The following is a 22,311-nucleotide window of genomic DNA, read 5'->3' as shown; positions in this document are numbered from 1 at the left end:
CACAAAGATGAAAAGCTGAGTAAATGATGGTGGAATTTGAATAAGTGGTTCTGGCATTTTGATTGCTGGAATTCAACTCCAAAGAGCCAGATTCTGTAATTCTTGTTCAGAAAACATCCCTTGTGTTGCATTTGAGCTGCAAGTCATGCTCAGGTTGTACAAAAATATATTAGAATCAAACGTTTTGGATCAAGATTTTATTCTGAAAAATAAATAAGGAAGAGTTCAATACAGCGAACAGTGTTGTATTTGAGAATTGTCATTCTGAGCTGTTGGGTTTCTTATCATGCAGAGACTGCAATAGCTAAAATCTTGAGGGGGGCGTGTGTGTGTGTATATATATATATATATATATATATATAAAGGCCAGCTTCATTAATTCACTCTGCCTCTTTTTGGTATTCGGGCTTCATAAAGGGTCTGTAATCTAAAAATGCCCAGCAGCTGACAATTCACTTTTTGGTAGAAAACTCCCTGCTAGGCTTATCAGGTCAGCAACCAGCTCTTCCTTTGTGACCCCCTCCCCTGACCTAGCAGAGAGGACATGCCAGGGATAGGAGGCCTGGTATAGAGGAGCTATGCTACATTATATCTCCATGGGCATAGGGTTCTTTAAGGATCTTAGTCTAGCAGTGGAATTTAGAGCAGCCTAGCCAGTGCTGTAAGTGATCAGAGCTAGAACAGACCCCTGTCGCATCATTGGATTCCTGATCCCCACTCTCCCACCCTGCACCAAGCAGAGCTCATGTGCAGGAAAACATCTATACCATAAGCTGGGGGAGCACAGGAGAATATAATCATCCAAAGATCTGGAAAAAAATTTACTCCACTTACATCCAGGGCTAATATATATACCAGTATTTGTCTCAATATTTTTTTTTTCTGTAGATCCAGTTGCAATATAGGTCCTGCAAGGTCAGGATGTTTTCTTTTTCAGCAGTATCCTCCATCCTTTTGCTGAGGTAATGTAACTTCATCAGGGAAGAGTGAATGAAAGTTCTATATAAAAGGAGGGATGCAAGGTTGTGTTTTTCTCCCATGTTACATACTTTCTCTTCAGCAAATATAAATATATATGTTGAGTAGTGCTAGAAACAGTACATAGCTCTTGAGTGAAATAAAGCCTTACACACTCATAGTGTCTTTTTTTTAAAGTAAAGTTTCCATCACTTGCATTTAAGTGCATTAATTCGGATGTGGGTGTGAGCAGTAACCAATTATGTTACAGGATATGTTGCAGCTATTAGCACCTTGAGAAATTACCATTACCACCATCATTAACACATTTTTACAATTAGTATGGGGAGGTGGGGGCAATGAAACATTTTTCTTCGTTAATGCTTCTTTCTCTTCCTCTCATTGCCCATCCATTGGCTTCTTTCTCTTTGTGCTCAGCAGTTTAGCTGGCTCCCTCCAGCACACTTCCTGCTTCTACCCAGCAGAGCTAAAACTGTTGCCGCTTTGTTTGAAATGATTCCCAAGGAGTTTGATTCCTCTCTCCAAGATGTGAATAATTGTAGCATTTGATTCTTGGTTTCCTCTTTAGGGATCCTTCTGAGTGAAACAGTTATTGAATTTATCCTGATGAGGATTGCCAAAGAAAACTTTATTTTGAGGACAGAGGGGAGAACTAACTGCTTGTTCTTCAAAAAAGCAAAAAATGCTGGAAAGAAAGAAAAATCCTGTAATGTGAGGTGGAAATTAAGGACAGACAAACCAGACCACAGAAGTTAATATCTGCACAGGAGTAGGAAGTAGGAAGGTGCATATTGGGCCAAGGATGTAAAGGCCAGCTACCACACAAAGTGATACGAGATCTTATGTGCATGAAGCACATGCATATATAAGATATTCTCGTTCCACAAAGCCCCAAACTGCATGGAGATCAATGTATCCACTTTGGAAATGCGGATGGGGCGGGGTGGGGGATGACTCAACACTGCTAGGATTTCAACATATGGGCCTGTGATGTCTGCATGTTCTAACCTCAGGTAAAATCCAAGTCATATTGAAGTCAATGGGAGTTTGGCCATTGACGTCAACGAGGCTAGTATCTCACCCTTAAAGCTCAGGTCACTGCAATTATCCTAAGTGTGGTTCTAATTAGAAAAGTCACCACGTAAAAACATCACCCTCTAGCTCAACAGATCTACTTGCTTTCTGCATTCCGAATTATACAGCCTCCATTCAGGTAGTGGCAAAAATCAGCTGTTACTGCCTTTTACTCTTGTTAGTCCTACAGAGCCAGCACAGTTCTGGGGGTGGGAGATGGATTTTCTTCTGGCTCGCGCATCATTAATCCAATTATTAACTAAGTCTGAGTCTCTCTACAGTTAGCTGTGCACAAATGTGAGTGAGAATGGAATTTAAAGACAAGTGCAATATTCAGATGCTATTTTCTCCACTTCTGATTTCCAGTTGACCAGAAAGAGTTAAAATATTGTGGGAAGATCATTTTTGAGGTATTTCTGGTCATGACCATCTGCAGCAGTGTCAGAAATCTCAGGACAAAATCTCTTTTCATGAGATTTCTGGCCCACTTTTGCAAATGGAAGATGTTTGGATAATGTCAAACTTTGAGTTCCTACCTGAACATAAACTGAGTTTCACTCAGCTCTAGAGGAAAACCTGTTAAGGGATCCCCACATTAGTGAAGCAATAATAGCCCAACCAGAGGCCATTTCTTAGCAGTGAATGACCAGCTAAAAGAGCTGTTCGTTTTGAGGTTTAACTCACCGGGCTGCCTTTCCTGTCACCTATCCTTTATTTAGTTATTATAAAATGTACTGTTATGCAGCTGAAGACCTGTCCCTGCTTTCTGAGTAATTCTGAGTGGCCATGATGTACATCCCAGTGATAACTATGGAATCCTAAGTGTCTACCTAACGTACTGAAATTACCCCACAATACTGTGCAATCCAAGTGTCTCATGGTCTTTTCAATGTGTCTGCCCTCACCATATCACTGTGAGGTAGGGAAGTGTTGTTATTTCCATTTTACAGATGGGGAACTGAGGTGCAGAGGCTAGGGCTTATGAAGCTAGGAGCCTAAATACCTTTGAGGATCTGGGTCTAAGCGGTTTTCCCAAAATTACACAGGGATTCTGTGGCAGAGCAGACTCAGGTCTTAGTCTGGTGCCTTTAGCCATTCAGCCATCCTTCCTGTCTATTGGACAAGACTGATCTTCTATTTAAGGATCACAAAGCAACACACTCACACACACCTGGGTGAAAATATAATTTATCATGAGCATTTGCCATCTTTCCCCTTTACCATTATTTATTGCAGAGAAAAAATGGCATATTAACCTATGTGTCCCCCAGATCGAATCCAAAATTGACGGCACAAGTGTGGCTCGGGGCGAGAATTTTGTATTTTCTCAATGGAATAGTAAAGGCCAGGGAGACTGAACACCCCTCTAAAGGTGGTACCTGCAAGGCGGGGCTGAGATTTTTGCCAGGGTAGTCTAAGGTCCCTGTACTGAACCTGTTCAAGACATAAATAAGGCATATGAGCCCTCAGGGCTCCCCTAATGGAGGAGCTTTCTACAGTACCTCACTAACTTTGAGACTGAATGTTAGATTTTCTAAAGAGGAAAACCGATAAGACACTGGGCAGCTGCAATTCTAATGCAGCCACATTCACCAGAGAACATTATCTCAGCTATTTGGGATAACATCATAACAGAGCATTGTCAGAGGATCAGTGTCTCCTGCTCTGATAATAAACACTGCGCTTCTCATGTAGCCACAGGAAACACTCATGTGGCCGTAATAAATTAATGTCCTAATCCATTCGTATTATCTTTCAACTCAAGACAATGATAGAGCTTTCCTCACAGTGAAATCCCTCAGTGATTGACTGTGAGGGATCCACGTGTGGGAGGGTCACCCTTTCACATCATGGCAGGGAAAGGACTTCCACTTATATGCAGATGACAAATGGTAAATGTTACTATAAAAAATTCCCTCCAAATAGATTAACTATTAATTTGCTGCTAAGGGCAAACAAAATGGAGGCAGTTCCTTCCCCGAAGAGATCATGACTATTCAGAACTTCATATTTGTCGTGATGCTACACATCACGTCTACTAGAATTTCAAGATAGCAGGAGGGATAGAACAAAGATCTTTGTGATGCAAAAGCACATTGAGAATCTTCATCAGCTGTTAGCTGTGTAGAGTGTATGACACATAGCTGATCAGGAGAGAGAAGTGATGTACATCTATACTAGCCAGTTCATTACTGTATCCATCAACTTGTTTTAATGAGACTCTGAATGAGACTATCCAGGAAGCCACTGGATAATGATAATATACACCCCTAAGAGGGAACCCAGGACAACATAAGATCCTGACCTCAGCATGGTTGTAGAAGTGTCATTGCCAGTAATTTAGTTTTCTTCCAGCAATAGGAGAGGAAGAAAACAAGCATGTTGTAAAGTGGATTATCACTATCTGTTAAGAGTAAAGAACTTGAAGACCAGGGAGAGGAGTGGGGGTGTGAGTGAGATAAGGCGCCAGCTTCCAAACCTATGGAATCTCACCTGGGGTTTCTGTACTTGATGGAAAGTCATGAGAGTTTGGCAGCTTCAGCCAAGTATCCAAGTGCTCTTGTAATTGCTTCACAACCCCCCTGGATCAATCTGACACCAATGCGTGTCAGAAATAGCAGAGGCCCAAGGCTAAAGCAGCAGGGTTGATGTTAAGTCAAAATTGACTTTCACAGCTCCTAGCTACACTGTCCCTGGCTTTTGCAGCCAGAGCACTCAGCCCTCCCAATAGAAAGCATGAAAACTCATCTTCAAAGTGTTAATATGAAAAGAAGGGAAATGCCATCACCTTACATTATCAGCACCTTTAAAGGGGATAAAACCTTCCTTGACAGATGATGTATAGTGTATAGTGCAACTGGTGATCACTTAACAGTCAGTTTCCTTTCTTTATTATGCATAATCCAGAACCAATTAAATTACAAGGGGGCAAACTAAAATCCAGTTCCCCTATGCCCTGTAGTGTTCCTGCAAACACAGTCTAGATAATTTAAGGCCTCTTCCATGTGATGGTTGCCTCTGCCTGTTAACACATTTTGCTTACAAATCTAATCCATCTCAAGCAAAGCTTCCTTCTCTCCCCACCCCTCGCCTGAGTTATATGGGTCACCCAACATGCACTGAGGTGCTTCAGTCTCAGCCGGAAGGATCATTGAAAACCATCAAGTATTATTACAGGACAGCTGTGAATTTATGCTGGGGTTCAATGATGCTGAACTATGACATGGAATGAAGTGATGGGCAGAAAGAGGGTTTATGAGGGCCAGACTTAAGTATAAGAAAAGCAAGCAGCTAATTAGAGTCCTGCTTTTTGTGGTGCCCCATATCCTATAATGCATGGGCCATCTTCATCAACCTCTCCAATAATAGGAATAGAAATAGGAGCTACTTACCAGTGAAATCCCTCCTCTGACAGCTCCGACAGCTTGAGATGTTGTTCTTAGACCAGTTTCATGGAAAGGGGTAAGTAGTGGTGTTCCCCAAGGGTCAGTCCTAGGACCAATCCTATTCAATTTATTCATAAATGATCTGGGGAAAGGGGTAAACAGTGAGGTGGCAAAGTTTGCAGATGATACTAAACTACTCAAGATAGTTAAGACCAAAGCAGATTGTGAAGAACTTCAAAAAGATCTCACAAAACTAAGGAATTGGGCAACAAAATGGCAAATGAAATTTAATGTGGATAAATGTAAAGTAATGCACATTGGAAAAAATAACCCCAACTATACATACAATATGATGGGGGCTAATTTAGCTACAACGAGTCAGGAAAAAGATCTTGGCGTCATCGTGGATAGTTCTCTGAAGATGTCCACGCAGTGCGCAGAGGCGGTCAAAAAAGCAAACAGGATGTTAGGAATCATTAAAAAGGGGATAGAGAATAAGACTGAGAATATATTATTGCCCTTATATAAATCCATGGTACGCCCACATCTCGAATACTGTGTACAGATGTGGTCTCCTCACCTCAAAAAAGATATTCTAGCACTAGAAAAGGTTCAGAAAAGGGCAACTAAAATGATTAGGGGTTTGGAGAGGGTCCCATATGAGGAAAGATTAAAGAGGCTAGGCCTCTTCAGCTTGGAAAAGAGGAGACTAAGGGGGGATATGATAGAGGTATATAAAATCATGAGTGATGTGGAGAAAGTGGATAAGGAAAAGTTATTTACTTATTCCCATAATACAAGAACTAGGGGTCACCAAATGAAATTAATAGGTAGCAGGTTTAAAACAAATAAAAGGAAGTTCTTCTTCACACAGCGCACAGTCAACTTGTGGAACTCCTTACCTGAGGAGGTTGTGAAGGCTGGGACTATAACAATGTTTAAAAGGGAACTGGATAAATATATGGTGGCTAAGTCCATAAATGACTATTAGCCAGGAAGGGTAAAGAATGGTGTCCCTAGCCTCTGTTCATCAGAGACTGGAGATGGATGGCAGGAGAGAGATCACTTGATCATTATCTGTTAGCTTCACTCCCTCTGGGGCATCTGGCATTGGCCACTGTCGGTAGACAGATACTGGGCTAGATGGACCTTTGGTCTGACCCAGTACAGCCGTTCTTATGTTCTTATGTTCATCCCATTACTCTAGTTATACCCTGTATCCTAGGACCACTTTAAACTATTTCTTTCTCTCCTTGGAATGAAACTCTCATTGACTAAAATGGTACAAGGATTTCAGCCTTTATGTATGTATGCTGCAAATAAACAAAAACACTTACTATATACGCCTTTTTGGGTCATCATCTGACCAACCTATACATATTTAGTCTGTTAGCCTGTCCTCCTGAATCAGTCCTTCCAGCCTAGAGTTGTATTTTGGGAGAGTTTCATCTTTAAAGCTAACACTGTGAACAACTTCACAACACATATGTATAACAAATGAAGGTATCTGAGCCTGTCACCAATGTTTAGAGTTTGTTTTCTCCACTTTGCATGCATTTTATGCTCAGACAATTAGAAAATAACTTCTTCATACATTTCCCATGGCAAGGTGAATATGATACAGCTTAAGTATAGACATACCTGAAGACTCAATTTAAAAAAAAAAAGGGAATCTATTTCCAATAGAAAGAAATACTGCTGGAAAACAGGAGGATTAAAGAGTACCCACATTCCTCACCAGAGGTGGCTGCATTCCACTGATAGTAACGTGATTAGTATATATGCTTTTGCATAGCCTTTTGGATATCTTGGAATTAAAGATGCCACTCTCAGTATAAGTTATCTCAACTTTACTCATATTTCAGATATTAATATATGTGATTATTATTTTCACTTGCAGGACTGAAGACATTATTGCAGGGACTCTGTGAGCAGGGTATCTATCTATCTATCTATCTATCTATCTACCACTTATTCATCTGATCCAAATAATCACTGTGCTTACATTACCTGACAATTGTAGCAAATTGATTTTGATCGCTGCAAACAAATTTGAGCCTCGGAGTTGCTCACTTTGACTGCCTGTCATTTGAGGTGTGTGATTGGTTACCTAAGTCACATGGCATTGTTTCTGTTCCCCGACTGGACGGATGAAACTTTTAAAGTAAGAAAATAAGGAATAGAAAATAGACTTATCCATGCATGAATGCCCTTGTCCACAGTCAAATATGTATTCATATGAAGGGGAGCATTTCCTCAAACACACATGCAAATAACAAACCTATTTGCAGGCAAGTTCCTGAATATCAAGGAGCAGGAAGACAGGTGAAGTAAACAGCCACTGTAAATTTGAAGTAATGTCACTGACTTGGCAGCATATGAACAGCTCTGCTCTCTGTCGGTGTCTCCATCTAGGTGTTTCTAATGTTCCCAGCACTGTGGTCTGAGCACATCTTTGGAACTTTCCTTGCAAAAGCCTTCCTAGCACATGGTTCTGTGCTGTGAGGAATAAGCACATGTGCTACTAGCTGGAGCACAGCCAGGACACTACCAGATGGGAAGCTTAACTTTCTCCTCTCAACAGGTTCAGTTTCCCAGAGAGTCATTTATTCTCATCAGACCTGGCCTGAACCCCCAGTGAGTGCTTGGGGCCTGAGGCACAAGTGATTTACAGCTAATGACCCAATCTCTCTCTCTCTAATTTTGGGTCCCAGTGTAGAAGTGGTCAACTGTTTGTTCCCTCCTCTTCTGGCACAATGAGGCCCCACAAATCATCTTTCCTGTCATGTGTCTATGGGACTTTTGTATGCTTCTGACAGTGGAAATCAGAATCCTAAGGCTCCTTACATAATTTCTCACATACTGCCAAAAGAGCATTAACCAAGGCAGAAACTGTAATGGACTATTCTTTTCCAGCTGTGCCGGAAGCCTATATATTCTCCTGATGCATTAAGAGGGGAGAGAGAGGATACCAAAAAAATCCATGGATTACAGCTGTCAAGCTTCAACCCGCTCTCAGAGAATGAAATGGAAGATTGCTGGGAATGGGCAGACTGGTTAGGTCAAAGGAAGTAATGACTTGAGCCTCCTTCTCCCCAAACCAAACAGACAGCACAAAGGACTTTCACAGAATGACAGATGTTATAGGTGGAAAAGACCTATTAGATCTGCCAGTCCATTTCCCCTTCCCTTCCTAATATTGCAGGATTGTTCCCTGCAGTACATTCCCCAGAGCATCAGGCAGTCTAGTTTTAAATGATCCAAGTGAATGGGCTGCTGCAGCTTCCTTTGGGGAGATTATTCCACAGTCCCAGTAAATCTTGCTATTAAGAATGTTTGCTGACATTTGTGCTGAATTTTCCCAAGCTCAGTTTCATCCCCTTCATCAGTCTGAAGAACAAGCTCTGTTAACATTTTTCTTTTCGGGTTTTTTCTTCCTTCTGCAGTTACAGCCAGGATGAGGCAGAAGGTGCTAACCCATCAAGAAAGATTTTTTCTTCTCATATTTCCAGCACAACTAGAATGCAGAAGAACTGGAAATCTGACTAGAATATCTTTTCTCATGAGATTTCCAGTTTGATTTCCAGATTGCCTGCACTCACCTATCAGTCAGATCATACCCCCATGTCAATCAGATCAGTGTTGCCTTCCCTTTTGAGTACCTCCACTGTATTACCCTTACCTTCAGAATCCTGCAAAACTATGCCTCAGTCCACACCTTGGATGTGATTTCTTCATGCTTGATCTGTTCCTTATCTCACTTTCATATTCATGTCTTCTATCATGCTGCCCTCATCAATGGACTAACTTCCATTCCCAGTACATCAAGCCCCTGCTCCATACTACTCAAATCGCTCCTAAAGATGTATTTCCTCCTTAGAACATAAAGCATTAATCCTCATCAGTATATGGGAATGGAGTAGGGGGCGAAGTGCATGAATAAATATAACACAACATGACACACAGATATTTACACAGATATTCAGCATTCTAAGTCAGCACTTCCTCTGGGATTCACCACTGCATCTTTTCTTACAGATATTAAGCTCCTCTGGGAAGATCCTGTCATTATCTATTTCATGTAGAGGGCCAATTCTATGCTTAACGGATAATAAATAATAATCACATTTAATGAATGAATAGACAATAGAGGGTGCAGAATTTAAAATAAAATAATTAGCGTCTGGAACTGATATTTGTCATTGATGTCACATGTCCGTCTAATTTCTTCTTTTTTCCAGGAGGGCAAAAGTCAACAGCAACAAAAAAACCCAGATATTTCAGTTGCAACTGGCACCAGAGTCTTTGCATTTCATGATATGTGTCTCTCTTCCCTTGTGTTATTAAAAACATAAAAGGCAATATAATGTTTGCTGGGGAGTATTGAACCAATGTCACCCAAAAGAGTCTGGTATTATTTGTGTGCAATTACTATCTATCTTTCTGTCGCCTCGTCTCTCACCGAGGGAATGTACATTGTGACTCTAGTCAAGTGAAACCCCGAGTGTCAGCTTGAGGGTGGATAGCAGTGATACTACCACGTACTCAGAAAAGCATATTTGATCTTTCATTTAAACTTGTCAACAAACATAAAGGCTTCTCTCTCTGCAGCTTTTCCTCCTGCATCTTTCTCGACTATTCTCTCTCTCTCTCTTCAGTGATATTGGCACCCACACAAATAAGTCTATTGGATATTTTGGGTTGCTGAAACAGATGAGCAGATGGCATCAGAGGCTGATGGGAGAGCTTTGCAGAAGCTCCAGAATAAAAGAAAAAGGGGAATAAAAAAGTGTTGTTAAAAATCCCGGCATTGAGTACAAAAAACAAAAACAGGAAACATCTCCAAAATTTGCCTCCAAATTAACCCTTTCACTGTGGAATGCCATCAGACCTACTGGAATGTTGACATTTCCGTGACACACATATATGGGTAAATCTTCAGCTGGTGCGAACTGGTTTTTAAATTCTACATTTAATAATAGACCTGATTCTGCCACTGATTGTGTAGGCAGCGTACTATAACTGCATAGAGTTCTGCTGAAAGCACTGGGGTTTCACATGGCTGCAGCACCCCACTGACGTGCTGCCAATTTGCAGAATCAGTGAATGGTTGTTATGAAATATACTCCACCAAACAAAGGTATATGTGGATATTGTACATGCAGCAGAGAAATGCTGTGTTTCTGAGAAAGAAGAATTTTGCCCTTAATCTCCACAGAACTGTTGTGATAACTGGCCCTACAGCTTTACCCTAATTGTGCGCTCAACTGTAAGAAGTGAGTGTAAGTTCATAAGATGCTGCAATAACCTATAACCACCATAGACGCTCCATGGGTGCTCTGGGACTGGAGCAACCAGGGTAAAAAAAATGGTGGGTGCTGAGCACCCACTGGCAGCCCCCTTACCAGAACCTCCCCCTCCTCCCCAGCACCTTCTGCCTGCCTGCGGGCCCTGCAGATCAGCACCTCCCCTTCCTTTCCAGCACCTACCGCTTGCCACAGATCAGCTGTTTTGCAGTGTCAGGAGATGCGGGAGGAGGAGCAAGGGTGCAGCGCACTCAGAGGAGGGAGCAGAATGATGTGGGGAAGGGGAAGGGCAGGGGAGGAGCGGGGATGGGAAGAAGCAAGGCAGGGGTGGGGCCTTGGGGAAAGTGTTGGAGTCAGGGCTGGGCCTAAGTGGAGCCAGGGGGGAGCACATCCCGGCAAATTAGGAACTCGGTGCTTATGATAACCACAAATGTTGATGGGAGAAGGTACGAAAGGGAGACAGACTGAATGAGTCCAAATAACAAGGCCCCCTGATATAACTCAAGGACTGTGTTAGGTGTGGAACCAGAAATTGGTGACCTAAAATTGGTGTGTCAGAAACTAGGCCTAATTGGTGGACAAAATAGTGAGGGGATGGGCAGTTCAGCCTACCATTCCCTTTGTGGGTCCTTAAAGATAGAGACTTTAGGGAGAAAAATTGGCTACTGGAGCGAGCTGCACCATCCTGGCTGTCATCGCCATCATCTCCTTGAAACCTAGGCCTTTGTCTTCACGATCCTGAGAGATGTCCTGACTAGACTGAGCCAAAGACAGAGATACAGATGCCACTGCCACCTATACTGGCTTCAGCTGAATCCCAAACACCACCTGGGATGAAATGGGATCGGACTTTAACAAAAACAGCAACAACAACTGCAGCTCATCTCAACTAACTTCTTCTTTCTCCCACAAGGACAGTTATTACCATCTTTAATACCATCGAAGAGACTGTAGAATGAGGGGGGCTCCTTCTAAAAACCTGTCTCCAGGGAAAGGGGCATAAGACATGGTTAAAAGGAAAGCCTTACTTAATATTATACATTTTAAATGCTTTAACTGTTTTCCCTTCTTTTCTTTAATAAAAGGTTAAAAGGATTTTTCAGGGTGTGTTTGCCATGGTACTAAGCAGGCTGAGGTCTCTGTCAACCAAACCCCAAACTTTGTTTAAAACTGTTTAATGTTGGACAGTGACTGGATTATGATAACACCTTTGGCTCATATATTCCATCTGAATTAATACAACAGAACCCAGCATGGGTAACAGACAGAAAATCCCTCCACAACACCATGTTACTTTTCAGATGCATGAGTAGTGTTCTCTATGTAAGTCTTGCCTTCACATGGTTGATGTCAGAGACAAACTCTTTGGACTTTCTGTTTAGAGTGTCTCAGTCAGAGTGGTGATTTCTGGTTTCCAATGACTTTTCATGAAGCTCTCCTCTTAAATATTGGAAGTGAGCCATCTTAGAATAATCAAAATACAAAAACTTCAAACCATTCTCCTGTGATGTTCTCAGTCTGTGATGGGAGCCTGCCAGTAGAATTGGTTGAAAATGGTGAACATTTGTTGTGATTTAAAAAAAAAAAGTAATGAAAACATGGAAATTTCAAAGAATTTCGACTAGTTCTAGTTGTAATGTTCTGCCTGGCATGCATGTAACCACTGTCCTTTTCTGGATGGGGTCATAAGTATTCTGGGGTTGCCAGTAAATTTCTTTCACCCTCTACTGGCTGAAAACCAATGAAAAGGATATAATCTAGAGCTGGTTGAAAATTTTTAAATTATTTTTTTTAATTGTGTAATACTTCTGCCAGATGGGGTTGGCAGCAGCAAGAAGGGCTGGGTTCAGTGTCTAGGGATTCATAACAACACAGAACTGGCTCAAACCCCCACCCGGTAATCTGGGAAAATTAAACACTGACCTGGGCACCTGTAAGAAGCAATACTTTCCCTCTTGCAAGTACTGAGTCTGTGTATGGCAAAGAAAACTTTTAATTAAAAAAAAGGGAAAGGAATTGGCATTAATTTGGGGAAGAAACACAAGCATGATTCAGGCACATATGATCACGAGGAAAACGCTCAGCAGATTACTATGGGCAAAGCCTTTTGCCTCAGTTTCTCACCTTGCAGTGTGAAAATCTTACAAACAAATGTTCCTTCAACACGCCACTCCCTTCTCCCTCCACTGCACCCCACTCACAGTTGCTGTCCTTGGTCAGCGAAGACACATAGTTCAAAGTTGTAGTCACATTAGTTCTTCTCCCACCGCCCCGGGCGGGGGATGGTGGGAAAGGCATTCAGCAATGCCTCAACTGCTGTGCTGTTCCATCTGTGTTACTGCTCACTGCTGTTCACTCCACCATCATTCACCCCACTGCCATTGGCTGCTGCGTCGTCGCTATGTCTGCTGCCACCATTCTTGCTACTACAACCCCTGTGATGTCTTGAGGTCCCACCACCTAACACAGCTCTCACTGATAGCAGCAGCTAGCCTGGGGAACCTCATTGCTAGTGCAGGCTGGCCAGTCTCTTTCCCTCTCTCAAAAAAGGCTGTTCCACAGCAAGTTTAAGACTTAGCACTTAACCCAGGTTACCACTGATTTCAGCTCTAGTGATCACTTAATAAAAGATTCTCAATTGAGTTTAATCAGCCCTGTCTTTAAACAGTGGAGAGAAGAGAGTCAAATTGTGTCTAGGGCTCTTTGGGCAAAACCAAATACAAACAAACCTGTACCCATCTTCTCTTATCCATGGGTGGTAAGTTTGTAGAAATTTTGGTGGTGCCCAGAACCTGCCCCCCCAACTCCACCCCCTCAAACTCCTCCCCCACCTGCCTAAGGCTCTGGGTGGGGTTTCGGGGGGGTGGTCTGGGGTGCAGGTTCTGGGCTGGGGATTAGAGTGCAGGAGGGGTGCAGGCTTTGGGAAGGAGTTTGGGTGCTGGGTGCAGGCTCTGGGCTGGGGCTGGGGGTGGGTGTGCAGAAGGGGGTGAGGGGTGCAGACTTTGGGACGGAGTTTGGGTGCAGGCTCTGGGCTGGTGGTGGGGGTGTAGGAAGGGGTGAGGTGGTGCACACTGGGGCAGAGGATCAGGGTGCAGGGGAATGAGGGTTGGGGCTGAGGATGAGGGATTTGTGCTGTGGGGGGAAGCCCAGGGCTGGGGCTGAGGATTAGGGTGCAGGAGGATGAGGGCTCTGGCTGGGGATGAGGGGTTCATGATGCGGGGGGATGAGGGCTCAGGGCTGGGGCAGAGGGTTGGGGTGTGAGGTGAGGGCTGTGGGGCTGAGGATGAGAGATTCATGATGCAGAAGGGGGCTCAGGGCTAGGGAAAAGGATTAGGGTGCAGGGGGATGAGAGTTGGGGCTAAAGATGAGGGGTTCATGATGCAGGAAGGGGCTCAAGGCTGGGGCAGAGGATTAGGGTGCAGGGGCATGAGGGCTCTGGCTGGGGATGAGGGGTTTGTGGCATTGGAGAGGCTCAGGGCTAGGGCAGAAGGGCAGGGTAAGGGCAGCATGCCTTGCCATTAGTGAATGGCAAGCGCTAGGACCCTGGGGCAGCAGACAGCAGTGCTGCCAGGAGCCGCTCTCTGGCAGCATGAGTAGGCAGGGGAGAGGCGCAAGCTGCTTTCTGTCAGGCAGGGATGGGGGGGGGACGCAGGGCAGGGGTGGAAGGCGGAGACCAGGACCCGCTCCAGGCAGGGATGCGGTGGGGCGTGAAGACCCGCGGGGGCCAGGGCTCAATCCAGGCAAGGCCAGGGGAGAGACCCAGCTCCAAATATTGCTGGAGCAGGGCACCCGGCCCTGAATATTCTTGGTGCTCAAGCACCGCAAACATATATAACCTGCTGCTTATGCTCTTATCTCCACTGGCCTTTTGCACTCCTATCCCCTGCTTAACGAATGCAGTTCAGTTGAGGGTGACTCCATCAGTCAGGGCATGCCAAGCACAGTTCTGCTGCCCTTTACTCACACAAAAAGAGTAACAACACTTAATTACCCCTGCACCCAATACCAAAGTGATTTTCAATTCAACACTGCCAATAATGATCATTTGGGCAAAGCAGCTCCATCATGCTCTGTGCCTAAGCAGAGTAGGCATGTCTATGCAAACAAGGTCAGTTCCTGGATTCTTTCCCCTCAGCTCATCAGTAGATGTCAGGGGAGAGCTCATTCAGATCCTGCTTACAACTGAAAAATTGCCTTTTTGAAAAAAATGAAAATTTTGCAGAAAAAATAATTTTTTTGATTTGTTGTGTGTGTTTTCTCCCCAGCAAAAAACAGAAGTAGAAAAGTTTTCAGTTTCAATTTTTCATTTGTCCTTTTTAATACGTTTCTCCCTCCCCTTCCCTCCTTCCTCCCCACCCTTTATCTGTAGTAAAATGGAAAAAAGAAAACGTAAAAAACCTACACATTTCAGGGAAAAAAACCCAACTTTTCTTTAAAAGCAGTTATTTTTGAAAGTTTGAAAAACAAACAATTAAAAATATTCAGGAAGTCTTTTGCAAATATTTTTATTTTTGTCAGCTCTAATATAATCAATTATTTCTAAACTATTAACTTGTTTTACCAAGCATAAAGGCTGCTCAAGTATTAACATCTTCTAAGAACTGAAATTTCTGAAGCAAGAGGTTCTTAGCCCGGAGCAATGGGGTCCTGACCAATGATGAAGTTTCCTACCACAGTACAAATAAATAATAACAATAGGACAAGGTTGCTCTGATGCCAATTATTTTTTCCAAATTGATATCTGTAGTGGGGCGCATTGCCCCATTCCTTGGGAGAGTGGGCTGGGGCAGGCCAGGGAGCCTGCGCAGCCCAGGAGCCAATCCGAGAAGGGCTTGTGAGTCAATCAGGGCCCAGATTGTAGACAGCCAATCAGGGCCAGGCTCAGAGGTATATAAAGGCTGCCCGGAGCAGGAGCAGTCAGTCTGTCCTAGGCCGTTGAAGGGGGAAGGTCAGTCTCCAAGGGGGAGACTAGCATCACTGACAGAGCAGTGCTGGGCAGGCTCAGGGAGGTTAGAAGACTCTAGCCTGTAGCTGCCAGGCTGCAGGCCTTGAGGGAAAGGGCCTAGCGGGTGCAAGGGGCTGTAGGGGAAGCACCCCAGGGAAACAGACTGAGGAGGAAAAGGAGGAGGACAGCGAGGCTGATGCCAGAGGGTCCCTGGGTCCCCCCCCTTTCCTCCTTGCGGTACATCCAGTCACGGACCATTACAGACCACGCCAGATCCCTGCCAAGAGGGATTAGACTATGAGGGCGGGTGGTTGCACATGAAGGCTTGACTGGAGTACTGCTGATGATCGATCCCTGGAAGGGGGTGCAGATAAACTAAGGGGCACTGCCGGAGGGCAGTGGCCTCGAAGAGGACGCTGCCAAGCAGGGAGCAATGCGGGTCCAGAGACACCAACAGAGGGCAGAACAACGGACGGGACACCACTAGGAGGGGGCACTTGACTGGAAGTGAGCTAATTCCCAGAGTTACCAGCAGGAGGCACCGCGTGGTGAGTTCCCAACCCGTTTACAATATCAAAGGAGATTTCACCAGAAAACTAATTGCAAATACACTATATATAGGATGATCATATTTCCTGTATTTTATAGGACATCCTTTGTCCCTAATAACCCGCAATCCATTAAAGAGCTACTCAGAAACATTCAATCACCTAAATAGAGTACAGGTGGGATTTTCATAACAATTTAGCGTTGGCTTAATTTTTGCTCTCATTCACAGTGGTGGGAGTTTTACCATTAACATTAGTGGAAACTGAGTTAGGCCAGACCTGAGTGCTTTTGAAAATGCCATCCTATATTTTCAAGCAATAATCATGCAAAATGGATGATTTTGTAACAAACCGTTGTGGGGCGATACCCTGTAAATTTAAGATTTTTTTCCTGTCGATATGTAGCGTTTTTAATCCAGGCATTTCAAAGCACATCACAAACCTTAATTCTCACAATCCCCCATATGGCAGACAAGTAGAAGGAGTAGCTGGGTAAATTCAACTGAGGCACAAGTAACTTGACAAGATCACACCACAAGTTAGTGGCAGAACTAGGAATCCTACCCAGGAGTCCTAACTACCCGTTGCATCCCACACTCTGATCATGAGGCAGCAGACCAGATCGTATGGTTTCAAAAGGCTTCAAGCTGTCATGGAGAAAAGAAAAAGAACTGAAAGCCAATAACTAGTGATTCATATTGCATCTCTAATATGAAACCCAAAGGTGTGGGAAAGACTACAGAACATAGACCTTTCAATTCTCTCTCCAAGCTGACCTGAAAAAAAAAAAGGCCAGTGTGATCCTTAATTCATTTATTATTTATTTATTTTTCTTGATAGAAGTTATTTTCCAAGAGAAATTGAATCACACACAGTGACCCCAGATGCTTCATTCACTTTAACTCCCAGCCAATGTCTAATCTACGGTCTGTTAGAACCAACAGATTGAACTCATTGCACCTGGCCAGAGGAAAACATGAGCTTGTTTGAGATTTTCATGGAGATCTCTACCTTTGCATTTTTCCTTGAGGTAAGTGGGGACCTTTTGAACTTTATTTTGGGGCTGGAGGGAACAAACTAAAAGTAACAGCCTCTAGGGTTCTGTGGGAGAAGTTCATGAATATGTAAACTCCAGGAAACTAATGGTTTCCAGGTGTGCATCACCAAGTTGCTCACCATTAATTAATTAGCCAGCTGGCCCACTTTCTCAGCAGCAGAAGGACAGCACAGACGTTGCCCCAAGTTAGGTTTGACTTCCACATCCAACTGTTTGACTGAGATCAGGGAGCACAAAGAACACCATGCTAAAAAGAGACCAGCTCCCTGCACACAAACATCATGCTGAAATCCTGGCAATCAAATTATCCCAGTGTTAACCCCTTGCTCAAAGAATACCATGGGTAGCATAGTCACACAGATTGAATATACCCATCAACCTCAGCATCTGTGCTAATGAAATTCACATGGGTAAAATCTAAACACAGCACCACAAATGGGGGTTGAAGTAGAAATTATTGAATCATTTGGGGTAAAACACAAATTCTCCATCAGAAAAATCTCTTTTCATCAAACATTTGTTGAGGTCTTTAAAGAGTTACTTTACTTATTTTCACTATTTTTTTATTTTATTTTCACAGCTCCCTCCACACTTGGGAGGTACGAGCTACAGGGAGAAGGGCTGAAACACTAGGATTCCAAACGCTGTCATTTTGGTAATTCTAGTACTGTGGAAATCAGGCAGTTCATCAGATCTCCCAAGAAAGTGATTTCTGGGATACATTAAAATATGGACATCTAAAATGTGTGTGGAGTAATTGGGAGCACTGGGATACATTAGAGAGACCCTCCATGTTTAGGATTATGGATCGCTGGCTTCCAAGGATTCCCCACCCACAGCAGATTCACCTTCCTGTGTGTTGAACTAGCCAGTTAGCAAGTCAGTAATTGCTTAAGAACATGAGAGCTGAACACCAACATCTGAGCTTAACGTGCAGCATTTGGGAACATTTAGGTCTTCCCTTGGGCACAGGAGAAGAAGACACCGCCAAGAACACACTGCCTACAAGCATGAAGGCACTAGTGCCAACTCTGCAATTTCATGAGTAAGGTCATATTCATCCTGCCGGAGCCAGTCTCCCTATGACAACCCACTCTGATGGGGCGCTGTCATTTCTTCCCTGGCTGCTGGAGAAGAGCAGACAATCAGGGCTGCTGCAGGAGGCAGGCAGGGATCTCCCCTCACTCCAAGCAGAGGCCCAGATGGATTTTGGGGGAGGGAGGAAGCTTCTTACATCATTCTTAAAGGAGTGGAGTGGAGGTAGCAGAAAGAGCTCAGCGACTCTGAGTGGCTGTGCTCCCTCCTCCCTTCTTGTGCACAATAGGTCAGTTTGCTCCCTACTCCTTCCCTCTCCCTCTCCATCCCTACAACTCCAACCCAGGGAAGGGGGAATGAGAGAGAATAACCCCTGGTGCTGTAGGAATAGCAGAGATGCACGAAAGGGCAGATATGGAGTTGGAGGGCAGATTAATTAAACATAATCTGAGGGTTTGTGGAGAAGTTAGAAGCTCCACACCATGAAGCAGCATTTTATATAATCTTTTAAAATTTGATCTCAGTTGGATCCTCCAGAGAGAGCTCCCACAATAGGAGCCAAAAATCACCTTACCTGTTACATTTAGAAGAGTTGGTAACACTGTTGTCCCAGATGTGCGCTCACACCCACACCCACTGAGGTTGGGCAGTGGGAGCTCAACAACTCAAAAAGACAGATGGGAACAATTAGATTAAACAAAATCTCATGATTTGGGGGCCAAACTCATTATTTTGGGAGGACTGACTCATGATTTTTGAATTTTGCGGGTGGCAACCCTGTGAAGGAGCAACATCCATTTTATAAAACCTTTCATCTTGAATGATTTCAGAGCACTTCACAAACTGTACACAAAAATCACTCTTTATAAGCAGAGCTGGTAGCACTGTCAGTCAATCTGTGGAATTCCTTGCCAGAGGATGTTGTGAAGGCCAAGACTATAAACAGGTTCAAAAAAGAAATAGATAAATTCATCGAGGATAGGTCCATTAATGGATATTAGTCAGGATGGACAGGGATGGTGTCCCTAGCCTCTGTTTGCCAGAAGCTAGGAATGGGTGACAGGGGATGGATCACTTGATGATTACCTGTTCTGTTCATTGCCTCTGGGGCGCCTGGCATTAGCCACTGTCAGCAGACAGGATACTGGCTAGATGGACCTTTGGCCTGACCCAGTATGGCCATTCTTATGTTTTTATGTACCTTTTGCCATTCCAGAGAAAACCTGCTGAAATTTGGCTAGGTTAAAGTGTCTGGAAAAAAATGCAGTTCAGTAGATACATGTACAGTAGAGACTTGCTAGAGTTTGGCAGCTTAATTCTGCAAAAATTCCATCTGCACTGAACATGCTTCAGCATCTCACAGCTTCTATATGCCAGCCAGAGTGCACGTGTGCCAAGCCCACAGAGCAACTGAGCATACTCTATCTGGGGATCTAATTGCTGAGCAGGACTTTTCCAGCAACTGCTCTATCTTGCAACTGGAGAACATTGTGGTGCTAACAACAGAACTGAAAGCAAAGAGACTGTCTCCTGTGCATTCTCAGTGGTCACTGGCTGGTGCCCAAACATCGTGGAATAGAAGAGGAGGCATCCTGACTCAAATACAGAGGCATGAGGAACAGAAAGCCGTGGGAGGAGGAAAGGAGCAGAGGGGTATAGCATGAATAGGCATATGCAGGGACAAGAACAGGAGACAAGGGGGTGAACAGGAGCCAAAGGCAATTGATCGAAGCAGAAGGTGACCAATGAGATGCAGGGGAACAAGGACAAAAAGGTCTATAACCTCTGGAACTCTGTCTCTATAAAGAACTGACTCAAATCCCCAGAACCAGTCACTCTGTTCCTGGGGAGTGTCAAAAATCTGAACGCAGATTGAATGCTGCCCCTCAGCCCCATCTGTGGTAATGATCCATCACTCAGTGTGGGGTCAGAGAGGTCTTCCAACCTCACCTTTCCCCTTCTCTCTCTCTCTCACACACACACTGATCTCTCAGGAGAGCTGAAAAATGGACAGTCATCTCAACAAACGCTTTTTACATCCATTCAAGAGACACCCCCCTACTGCACTTACCTAGCATTCCCTTGCTCTGTCATTAGTTTTGTATCAGCACTGGTAGAGCAAGAGAAGGGTTGGAGGAAAAAGCCAGATGTTCTGAGCCTGAAAGACAAAGTCTGGTTTCACAGAACCACCTGGAGAGGTGAGATCATCAGCACTGTGACACTCCATTGATCAGGACAATTGCCCTGAAGGGCTTCTGACCCCCTTCTGAAATCATTACATTTTGTCTGACCTCACAATGATAATCCCAGTCCTGTTCCCTTCTCCCAACTGACTTCCATCCCCACTGGCTCCATCTCTATAAAGAGCTGGAAAAAAATCCCAGAGCAACCACTTCTTCTCCTTGGGGTATCAGGAATCTGCATTCTGTTTGCAGAAATCTGATTCAAAATGTTTTTTGAAAAAAAAAAAGTTTTAAAATTGTTGAAACAACACATTATGATCTTTTCAAACTGAAAAGCTTCATTAAGTTTCAGTTAATTTCTAATAATAATCATAATGAATAATAAAGGTTAACAAATTTAAAAGGTCAAAGTAAAAATAAACATTTTGAAATGATCAGAATGAAATGTTTCAAACAATCCAATATACAACATTTTTTGGATTATCATATCATGAAAAAAATTGAGATTTTTGACTTTTCATCCTGATTTGGGATGGGGAAAACTTTTGAAACATCAGAAACTCTAGCGGGAAGAGAGAACCATTTCCCACACAGTTCTAATCCTAAACATCTCTGAGCCTTGGTTTCTCCATAAGTAAAATGACAATTATGATATTCCACAGTCCCACTGCAGTATTGTAAGGCTGGATTCATTAATGAGCATTAAGTATTGTGGAGATCTGAGTGTGACATGCCCAAAAAATAGAAGGCATTAATAGTACAAGATTGTCAATTCGCCTCATATGGCAAATGCAAATAGCTGGCTACAGTCTGTAAGTATGACAGATATGGTTACGACATCCATGCAAAAATCAAGTCCTGTGTCTCTGTATGAAATATTTGATAAAGGGAGCCAAATGTCATCAAAACTTTATAAAGCAAGTCCTACCAAGGTACCATACTTCTACTGAGGGGAACACGTAATAACGTTACTTGAAATCAATGGCTATATATCAACTTACTTTCAAGTCTGATCATCTCTGAAGAGTTACGGGGATTTTAGTTTAAATGTTCAGCCTTCAGAGTCTCTGGGCAGAATGAGGAATACCTACTTAGTCCAGAGTTACTGTAGTGGAACATCATTTAAAGGATAAAAAATAAATCATGAGTCAGATCTTTAGCTTGTATGCATGTCTTCATAAGTCCATTGATGTTAGTGGAGCAACTCAGTGCTACCAGCTGAGAATCTGGCCCCATATCTATCGATCTATCTAACAATAGTTCAGATTGGTACAAATTATACAAATCAAATTAACTTTCCCCCAAACTTGCAGTTTAAGTTTTTGCACTTTGCTCAGATGTGAGAATAAATTGAGACTGTTCAGTTTCACCTTCTGGTTTCCATGCACCATTGTTATTGCATTGAGGTTTCCAACAATGTAGGTGAATATGGGAAAATAAAGCAGCACCATGTTTGTGAATATTCTTGCATCTGGTCACTTTGTTTTAGTGTTATTCATAAACCTGTTTAGTCCTGAACATTCATATTAGAAAAAGCACAGGTTGTGCAAATACTCATAAGTGCATGTTCCTGAGAGTCTCTGTACCAAACATGCACTCAGGAGTCATTTTGAAAAGCTGTTTGTTGTTCATGTAATAGTTATTGTTTGTTTAGATTTGTTTGCAGATAGATTAGTCTGCAGTTTAGGTCCTCCAGTCAGAGAACAAAAAGAATATCATGTGATTTAGATGGTGAATCATTCAGTGAAGATATCAAATAGGGCCTAATCCAAAGCCCTCTGAAGGCAGTGGAATGAGCT

This window comes from Chelonoidis abingdonii, chromosome 4 (genome assembly GCF_003597395.2).
Source record: "Chelonoidis abingdonii isolate Lonesome George chromosome 4, CheloAbing_2.0, whole genome shotgun sequence".
NCBI classification, from domain to species: domain Eukaryota; kingdom Metazoa; phylum Chordata; order Testudines; family Testudinidae; genus Chelonoidis; species Chelonoidis abingdonii.
The sequence above is the reverse complement of the archived record's forward strand: the minus strand, read 5'-3'. Positions refer to the sequence as shown.